The sequence below is a fragment of the Pygoscelis adeliae genome, unplaced genomic scaffold (assembly GCF_000699105.1).
Source record: "Pygoscelis adeliae isolate BGI_AS28 unplaced genomic scaffold, ASM69910v1 Scaffold63, whole genome shotgun sequence".
NCBI classification, from domain to species: domain Eukaryota; kingdom Metazoa; phylum Chordata; class Aves; order Sphenisciformes; family Spheniscidae; genus Pygoscelis; species Pygoscelis adeliae.
In genome coordinates, this window is record NW_008824414.1 from 4,311,685 (window position 1) to 4,322,425 (window position 10,741).

Sequence of the window (10,741 nt, forward strand, 5' to 3'; positions counted from 1 at the left end):
GCAGAGTTTAATGGGCTTGTTTAAACTAACGAGAGGAAGGGTTAAAACTAAATTGGGAGACTATACACTGAAGCAGCTGACGCACACGTACATGTTTTGCTCTGCAGGCTGTGCTTTGAAGGCAATAACCTCTGGCAGGTGAAAGAAGGTGGTTGAAAATAATAACTTCTTAAACTGCTGCTGTTAAATTTTCTAAAGGGTATTTGCAAAGACTGAAGCCATAAAAGCACACAAGGATTTTGTACAAAACTAAATTGTTTTATTAAATTTACGTGATGTTTTAAAAAATAGAAGTTGGGATAAAGTGGTTATTTGGAACTAATTGAAATTAATAGTTTATTTTCTGTTACACTGATGTGTATAGAAGTCTGTGTTTTAGTGTCAAAATGAGAAAGATTACTGTTGTTAAAAATTTTTTGTTAGTAACAGTAATGCTTTAGGATTCCATGAAGAACATAAGGAAATCCATGTGCACTTAGGGAAATGTGTATTTTTCTTTAAGTATTTTATGGAGAAACTATATTAGTTGGGCTGTGGAAGATAATTTTAAAAAAACTTCCTAAGATAGCTTAATATGTATGCTTATACATATGGCATGCTTATAACAGATTTAGTTCTGGTTCTATTTAGGCTTTGTTGTATATCAGTGAATTTTCCCAATTCAAGATTTAAAAGCAAGCATTAAGACTGTCTTCCGAAGAAGGAGACTTACAGAACATTTTTTTACCATATCTCATTTAACAGGTATATACACATATATATATTTATGTAATTAAAAGTTCACATGCAATATAGCTTATTTGAGAATCTGTAGAGGTAGATCCCATTTTGCTTCTTAAGAAAGCTTTAAGTTCCTTTTGTATTTCTCTTTTGGCACTTAGTATAATCATCAGTGGTTCTTCCACTATCTGAAGTATTTCTTATAATTTATATTTAGAATAATGTATCGTAGATCTGGTGAATGTATATTTAGTTATATATGTTTTTTCCTTCTCTTCAACATAGGATTTTTCAAACTTTTAAGTACTCCACAATTGTCTCCATATTGGAAGCTGTTCAAGCAAGTGGACACTGTCCTAAAGAGTAAGAAACTTTTTTCTCTTTATTTTGAGGATTCACGAAGAATCCAGTTGAGGAAGGATCCAAAACAGCTGTGTTTTGAATAGTCAAGAGCTTAAGATAGTGTTTGTATTATATGGTAGTTACAGGTGAATTAGGTTTCTTTTTTTACTGTTGAACTCTTAGAGCTAGAAGAAATTACTTGATTGCAAGTTTTCAGTTTTTCTTTTCAATTAAAAATAAATTTTTGAATGCTTCTATTCAGTAAACTTATATATTGTAAAACCTTTTATACTGTAACTTTGTTTAGCCAACAAAAAACTTTTAAATAAGGATAAGTTTAGGAATTAAAAAATATATTGAAATGCTGCAGAAAACCTGACAGTTAAATAACTTCAAATTTGAATCTACTTTCTGGATGGGAAGAGGACTTTTGCATGATGGGAGTTCCAGTGTAGAAAAAGAGAACAACTAGAGGAAGTTTTCTGGCTGTAGTGGTACAAAATTAGTATCACTTCACATAGATAGCAAACAACGATGGAAGTATTTTAGCAACCTTCACCTAAGTATGTCTTTGGGCACATGCCTATTGTTTATGAATTTTAGAAAAAAATCTGCACATTATTTAAGTGTGCCTATTAATGTACAGCAGAGACATTTTAGTTTAGCAACATTGGAATAAGTCTTGAAGTTACAGAGTAATAAAAGGAGGGTAAATGTAATAATTTATGTGCCAAATTAGCACCGAATAAATTTTTTTACTGGAACTTTGCAGGCTTTTGATAACTGTTATAACCAATTTATATCTTTGACGTGTTGCAACATTGTGTCAAAGATGTGGGCAGAAGAAATAATCTTTGTGTTAAAATCTGCTTCTTAATGCAGTGATACATGCTATCTTATCTTTTAATAAAGATCAAAGGTTTAACTGTATTAATCTTCTTGCAAAGGTGTTTAAGAGTTTGTCATCAAGAAACTATATTTAGGTAGAGGGAAATCTGTATTTATTGGAATTGGAGGATGCTCTGTGCCTTGGAGTGAATGATCATGTTTTTGAAAGGGTAGCATTGTTTATGGAAAAACACACTGGTACAGAATGCAAGTTCATATACTAACTTCTTGTTTGTCTTTTAATGTTAGAGGGTGTTTTTCTTTGAGGCTTTTACACACAGGCCCTAGAAGCCTTTACTTTCACCCCATGCACATTTTCCCGTAAACTGTGTAATGTTTTCAAGCCTCTCTAATTTAAAAGAGAAGCTCTTGAAGTTGAGCTCCTCTACCTACTGTTAAGGCAAGCAGTAGGATAAAACTCATGCAAGTATGTTCCCCTAGAAAGGCAGTGTCAATTCCTATTGCCAAATGCATCTGTCAGTGTGTAATAGCATACTGCTGTTAAAAGATAGTATGTACAGGGCTTTTTGCATTGACAGGTTTAAAACCTAACCTCAAAGCCTTTTTTTTGGTCCTTATATTGTGTCTTAAAGTTGCCCTAAAACTTTTAGCATTCTGGCACAGACTACCTTTCAACCTTAGAGGTTCGTAGAGTTGGGGTTTTTTCAGTGGTCCTACAAAATGGGCATTTTACTTGCCCATTTATCAGACATTTATAAAATCAGGGCTACTAGTGATAGTGTATTAATTCTGGTGTTCTTATTTTTATGGTATCTGTTAAATTTTTGAGTTTAAAGTATTGTATTTGAATATATACTCCTGAAGTTAGTTATTGTGTGACTTGTTTACCGTGTTTCATTTTCAGGTCTCTAATGATGAGGTATTTATCTGGATTTAAAGCACATCTCTGAGCTTCTTAATTCTTCATTAAAGAGATGTGTTCTATATTCATGGGTAAGGATATTTTTTATCTTGACTTGGGCCCTTTCCTTAAATATCTTGTGATATCTTTTTAATTTAGAAGATTGCAGCAACTTATTTTTGTGTCTTCTAGGTTAATCAGATACTTATTATAGTATAGGGTTCTTTAGGTGCCATTGCTAGCTCTTAATTTTGACCCAAGCTAATTACTAAACTTCGGAATTCATATATCTAAATATCAGTGCTCTAACTAAATCACTCTAATTCTTAGTATTACAGATAGAGAAACAGCATGGTGGTATATAGGTAAATAACTTAAAAACTGGTCTGCGATCTGAGATATACAACAGTTCTACAGGCTTTAATTGGGCATCTCGCCATACAACTTTTGAATTTGGAGTTGTTCTTTGAAGAAACTCCGTCCTGGAAAGCAATAAAAGGAAAGAATATGATTTTTGTGGAATTAAAAAAACAACAACACTTTTTTCAATAATATAAACCATATTTTTATCTGAAGAAACTTTGTGGTATTACACACCCCCACTTCAAAACAGTAGAAACAAAACAACCATGAAAATCTCACTAGAAAACACGAATTTTTCTAAATACTACTACTACTTTTAATTTTTGTAGGTCTCTAAATAAAATAGTTAGGATCACATTATAAAAAGTTGTCATGTATGAAGTATTCTCTCCATATATTAAGCACTGATTGCTGAAATATCATTTTGAGACTTTAGAAATTTACCTTGAGTTAAAAATTAATGTTAAAATGGATGTTAAAGTATAGTAAGTGGCCCAAACATAGGCTGTGGCACTTTCTGATATCATGCTGTTTTACACAGAGTTCTGTGATATACTTTCTCTTTGGTGTGGTTTTGCTCTGTTCAGCTTAAGCAAAGCTATTCTCAGTAAAGAAGCCATCTCGTTCACAGTGAAGGCAAACATCTTTGAGAATGGTAGAAATTTGTCTTTAGTTGCGTTGGAAGATAGATTTTCTTGCCAAGTGAAATGTCTTCTGTCATGTTGGTTGACTTGAACTTTCATGAATGACCATAACAATTGACAGTTACTGAATATTTTTTTTTTCCTATAAATCTTTAATACTTATTTCCCAGAGGCTACCTGCTTCGGGAGAAAGGAGGAGAGGTGGTAGAAGGGAGTTTGTACACATCTGAGGAGTAGAGGGGGAAACAGTTACATGAGGTGTTTGGTGCAAGCAAAACAAGTGTAGATATGACAACGCACTACTCTGAATTACTATGACAAGCACACACAAGCCAGTTTCTCCAGTTTTGTGCTCTTACTCAGAGTTGGAACTGTAGCCATGGACTGGAACCTAGTCCTGAAAATTTAGTTTAGGACCATCAATTTCAAATCTTTCTCTTCCTAATCTTCAATTTCTAAACGAAACTGGTGTGTTGAGGGTATGATTTTACTAAAGGGATGGCTAATTACTCAAAAATAATTATGAATGCATACCGATGAAAAGCAATTTTAAAATAAAATAATGTGTATTTATATATATAATTGGATGTGTTTTTTTTTTTTTAATTAATGAAACAGGCTACCCAAACAAGTTTTCTCCTAATTTTAGTGATAACAATAAGAGAAAATGCATCTTCTCAATCCATATTTAGCTACAGATACCATGGCACTCTTGTATAAAGACTTACTTACTCCTTTCTGTTAGGGAATAAAGGAGTTCCATCTCTACTAAATGTCTAAATGTCCTCTTTTTAATCTTCTACATTTCTGGGATTCTGAGGAAATTGTGCTGTCCCTTTGTGCATTTTAAATTTAACATGTACATTGATCTTTAAATCTATAATGGAATATAATTTATATTGGCGCATCAGTGGGAAGTAACTTCTGTATTATTTAATTTACTGCAGCTTTTTTAACTTGGCCAAAGCTTTAATTATAACTAAATCTGACAAATAATGGTAGTGTAATTGCCTTTTTTTAATATTGGGGAGGGAATGTCTCTATAATTTCTGAATATTCTGCAGAAGTGATCGGTTTTTTAACATACTGTATCGTCTACCTCTTTTGACACAGTGTTCCATTTGCTAATAGATGGGCAGATCATACAAAGCCACAAACTTGTCATGCTGTTGTATGCTACACAGAACTTAGAAAATACAGAGATTTTTTTTTTAGTCTCTCTGGCAGATCTCTTGTTTGGAAGCAAGTCTGTTACGCCTGGTTGCATTGCTTTCCTAAAAAAAAAACTAAAACAAAACAAAAAAACCCAACACTCTGCATGCATATAATGTAAAACTCTTCCCTAGTAATGACTGTCTGTGTTTACCCCTTCTGTGTTCTTTACCTGTAGTCTGGATTTCTGTTATGTCATGCTTTTATGACTTCAGTTATAATTCCTTCTGTCTGCTAACTTGTCGCTAGCTTCTTTCTGAGATAGCTTCTGTTATTTGTCTGGATAGCCATTGTTTCAACTTCTTTTGTGAAAAATGGCCATCAAAGTCACTGCCTTCCTCTTATCTATGGTCCTGTCACACATCAATCACGTGAAGCAGTGATACTTAGTCTATCAAAGTATAGAAGTGTGGATGTCATGGTCATGTGCTGAATCTTTACCTGATTTACTTGCTTATAACTAGAGTAGCTTGTTTTCTGTTGTCACTTCATCAAAAGTAATCAACAATGCAATTAATGAAATAAAACACATCAGTAGTTTTTATTGTCTTGTATTTTACTGCTACTCCCACTTCATTTTTTTGAAAGCAAAATTTGATATCTTTGTTCCATTCTGTTTTCTTATGCGTTCAATGTTTTTCGACGTATTCTGTAAAATTAATCTATCTTTCCTTTTCTTCTGGTCTTTAAATTTTGTACCGTTCCCTTAATTACTGCTCTTGCTTGTATCTGTAACTACAGCTTGTCTTTTTGCAACTCAGATCTGCTGCACACTAATGTAGTATAAGAGGGGATCATCTCTTTGAGACTTTCAGGCTATTTCTTCTTGGTCTTTCTTTCTGACAAGAATAAAGGGTTGTTGTTAAACTCTGATGGGCAACCAAAATGGAGAAAGTTTCTTCTTTTTCCTTTTTTTTTCCCCTTTGCAAGGAGTGTTTTTTCCCCTTTGCATTAACCGTGTTAATTTGAAACCTCAGTTTCCTAACCTAGCGCTGGTATTGGTTCATTCTTCTTGCACACAAACATGCTTGGATTCCTTAAGGAAAGGAACGAAACGGGGCTGAGTGTAGCCAGTTTCATTTCTAAGTGGTATTGAATATAACAAGTAAAATTTGAAAAAGATCTTAGTTTAAAAAGGTTAGAATTACAGAAGTAGTATGTGAGATCTGCTTTTGCAGATTAAGAGGGAACAACAGTAGTGCATTGATGTATATTCTGTTTGTAATTGAAAAGATTACAAGTTTTAGACCATACAGAATACAATATTGTTTGCTTTTAAATGAAAAGCATGGGTTAAGCAGATACTAGTAGTTTTTTTCATTCACTTGGACTCGTAAGATCTATTTTAATGTGAGGTCCCCTGTTCTAATACTTTGGTTTAAATCTTTAATTTAAAATAGATGTCTTAACATTAAGAACTAGTAGATTGAAGAAAGTATAGGTGTTCTATTTAATGAATAGTGACCAGACTTAAAAAAACCCGAAGAACTGGGAGATGTTTCTGTTCTGATTCAAGTATGTTTGCAGAATAACTTGATACTTCTTGGAGAAAATGCTATGTTTCGTGTCAGATGTCAAATGATACAGTTGGCAATCTGAAAAAAATTCTGTGTTTAAATTCTAGATGCTTCAGCATATCTGAAGATGGCAAATCTTGAGCTGTGTTTCAGCTGAAGTTGGGGAATACTGTTGACATATCCTGGTAATTAATTTTAGAAAACATCATGTTATTTTTAAAGAAAAAAAAACCCACTTTTTTTTTTTTTTCAGAATAATGAGTCTAATGTATGACTTTGTTATCTAGCCATTAGCTAGTAGTTGCCCTGTAGTAGTAGTTCCTGTTGATTAGTTTTCTACATAAAATCAGCTGGATTGGTACAGAGTGGAGAGTTTAAAATACAAAGGGAGAAACTAAATACTAGTAAGAAACTGCTGAATGTCTGTGGGTTCCAGTGCATTTAAAAAAAAAAAGTCCACTGCAGAAAACTACAAATTTACCAAATGTCCTATATAGTTGGTAAATATTGTTGAAGCAATTCTAGCTGATAGGGGGCAGTAACTTGTTAAATTCAAGTACGACCACCATAGTCTTCCAATTGCTTCGTCAGGTTGTACTTCTGTTGTGGTGCTCATGTTATTTTCTAGAATTTGTCCAAGTAGTTCTTAGGCATCAATGTTGTAGAAGGATCTTGCTCACTTTAAACTGGGCAAAGATTAATATTAAATCAGTATACAATGGTTGTAGAGAATTTAGACATACATAGTATTAAATTAATTTCGTTTTTACAAGAAGTGTAACTTCATCACAAATTCTTGATGTAAGAGGGCACAAAGATGTCAAACTGTATTTACTAAGAGAAATAAAATTTTAGGTAGCTGTAAAGTGGAATTATTTGTCATAACAGTGATTGCTTGTGTTGATTTGACAAAGCAAAGATTTTCTTTAAGGAAAAATGAAGAGCTCTTTTTCTCCTCTTCCCCCTCCCCCCCTTTTTGTTTTTACACATTCTGCTGCTTTTACTGTAGTTTGCTTTATTGAGTAGGGATTCAAAACAAGTTTCCCCATTCTGATTGAAATGCAGCTCCAATAGGAGCTTATCTTCCATGAGAAGTATTTTGGAACTGGTACTATAAAACACTGGCTGCCATTGCATTGTTAAACTTGTAGTCATCAAGTCCAATAGATGAAAGTCTTCAAAATGTTTATTTCCATGAAAGCTTTTTTGCCAGCTGAAGGTAAAAGCATGTCCAAAGTTTGAATTGGTACCACAAATCTCTTTGGGAAAGGAGAAGGTTGGATGAAAGTGTGTTAAAACATAATTGTAGTTGCCATAATTTTCTATATAAGAGGGAGCAAGGACATCGAGAAGAGAATTACTTACAGAAAGCATGTAAAGTTTTCATGTCAGAACTTTTGTTTCATTAAGTTGGATGTGAAGAGGTATGGGGCTTTTTAAGGAAGGGGCAGAAAAATAATACTTGCATGCCACTTAAGTTCAGAAATGCAGCACAGTTTGCCTTCGTATGCCTTCACAATTTGTAAGCTGAGCATCTAATGTTTTCATATTCAAGCACAGCAGAGAGAAACAAAAAGGACAATTGCTCAATAAATTTGGAAGATGACTTTGTGTGAAAGGCTAGTTTCTCCAAATCAAATATCCTTGAATTTCCAAGCTGTGCTTTTCTTTGGGCTGAAAAGCATAGCTTGGACACTGTAGACACTGAAGAAAAAGGCTAGGAGTAAAAGTTCTTCTCTGGTCAAAAAAACAAGGTGTCTTTGCAACAGAGTTGTGTTTAGGCTATCTACAGTGGTATCCTTTCCAAAACAGGTTGGTTGGTTTGTTTTTTGTCACTTCATGATCTCCTCTTTACAGAGAAGCTTTCTTCATAATAAATTTATGTTGGTCTAATTAGCCTGGAGAGGTTTCTCATGTATCTAGCCTTCAGATTTCTCAGTTTGGAAGTTCATCTGGGCTATCCATCTTGCTTGGATCCTTAAAGTGAAGCTGACATCTTCAGGTTATGCTTCCTTTTTATACCTACTAAGATTTACTTGTTTTATAAAGCCTTTGCATTTTAAAAAGAGAGTTTGTATTATTTGTCTCTTATTTCCTCCCTTTTTTCCCTCTCCTTATGCTGAAAGAAAGTATGAAAAACTAAGATGAAAAGTGTTTCTTGGGTTTTGAGCAGAAAAGCAAATTTCTGTGAGGCAAGCTCAGAGTTATTGTGTTGCAACTGCAGTGATGCCAGCTGTTATGCATGCTTTTTTCCCATTTTTTTACTATAAAGGTACACAGTAATCAATAAAACATGAAGTGATTCTCTGGTATGTGTGTTTCCAATACAGGGTTGTTTTAGTCCTGTTCGAGAGTTCTAGACTACTATGTAGTTAAACTCAAGAGCATGTATAGTAGTTAATTGCTATGGAGTAGCTGGCCCACATGTCACTTACCCTATGTGTGTGGGAAAAAAAAAAGTACATCCTATTGTATCAATATCATTAAAGACAGAAGAAATCTCTTTTTTTTTTTCTTTTCCTATTTTTTTCAAGTTAGCACAAATTGAATAGCCCTCCTTACAAATCACAGTGAAATATAGTTTATCTCTGGGCATAACCAAGGTCCTATATGCAGTCTGCTGAGCTATTTATACTCACTCTCAATATGTAAACTTTTATTGATACGGGCTTCAAATTTGAGTTTTTAACAGTAGAATCCTTCGTAGCCTGGAACATGACATTTTACACATGGCTACCATAATTTCCATCTGTCTTTCCCCAGATGGGGGTTTCTTTAATTAAATCATTTGTTCTGTGTCTCTGATATTCTTTCCTTGTACTTAATCTGACTTGGTTCTCATCTTTTAAAATAGCTTTCCCCCGACTTATCTTTTGAGTTGAAATATTCTAAGATGAGAGATGGTTATATTACAAATGTTACAAAAACCTAAAACCATGCCACATCATCTGCCTGGATCCTGATGTTGGTTTATCATCTGTTGGAAGGTGTTTGATACTGGGAAAGTCATCATTCTGTTGCTTTTAATCATAAGCAGACAACTTAATCAGTGTTAGAAGATAATGGGGTCTAGTTTTTGTTTGTGCTTCCTTTACCTTGGGAGTTCAGGAAGTACTAACTTTAAGCAATAAGTTGTACAGGTATTATCTGGAATCCACAGCTCCTTTGTTATGCTAAGCTGTCACCTTCCTGAGCTTCTGTGCCTTTTTTATAGTATGCTTGTTCTCTATACTCGTAGTAATTAACACTCATACCAATCCATACATGATAGATGTCACCAATTGGTGTCTTTCAGTGTGATACAGGATCCATCTGTCCTTTTTCTGTGTAGACCAGAAGTTTTATATACCCAAACCCTCAACAAGGTTTATTAATTTAGGTTAGGCTTTATTCTGACTATGGTCACAATACTTTCAGTGGACTAGAAGTGTAAGCAGGACAGGTTTTCATCAGCTTGTCAAAGGCTAGTTTGTACTTTATAGGTTCAACATGAACCTTGTCCGTCAGAGAATGTTTCGCACTTCCAGGGTGTCCATTTCTGGAAGGATCCTATACTCATTTTATTCTTAGGAGAATTCATTAATGAAGAATTGCAATTGAAATGGAGGAGAGCAGCATAAAGGTGAGCTTTAGTACTAGGGTCAGGAATTAAAAGCTGTGGCCGTTTTCTTTCCTTTTTTCTTTATAGTAATTAGATCTGTGTATTGACAGGATAACGGAATGATTATTCCATGGAGATGCTCATTTAAAGTGATTGCTCCTCTATTCTAGAGGTTTACTAGTTATCTGGGGAGGTAGGTTATCACAGAGACACATTTTCATTCACTTGCACATTCATAGTGTAATCAAACAGAATGGGAAGTTTTTAGGCTAAAGTTAAAGTAACCATCCTTCTCAGTTCCTCTTGCCTGAAATCCCTGATTGCAAACTAATTCACTGGTGATCACTCAGTCATATTATGAATAAATAAAAAAGAAAAACAACTTGTGTTTTGAAACTAGATAAGTGAGTAAACTCTGTTGAACAAAAGGTAGTTCTTTTCCTGTGTTCATCTTTGACTGTATCACTGTATTCATCCTCTTGTCTTTCCTTTAAATAACAGTTCTATTATGTCTTTAAGTGAGATAAAATACAGTTTTTCAGAATCTTACTTAATGCAACTTAAATAGAAGAAATGGTATCTCTGCTTTTCC

The 10,741-nt window shown here is 33.9% G+C and overlaps 1 protein-coding gene across 1 annotated transcript in view; it reads left to right on the top strand.

Moving 5' to 3' along the window:
* The first annotated feature begins 1,000 nt into the window (after positions 1-1,000).
* The window catches only part of CHD9 (chromodomain helicase DNA binding protein 9), a 92,136-nt gene continuing 82,395 nt past the window's right edge, over positions 1,001-10,741 (top strand). Inside the window, exons 1-2 of the mRNA XM_009320846.1 lie at positions 1,001-1,083; positions 2,816-2,904. The gene's annotated coding sequence lies outside the window, so the exon portion shown is untranslated. The remainder of the gene's footprint in view (positions 1,084-2,815; positions 2,905-10,741) is intronic.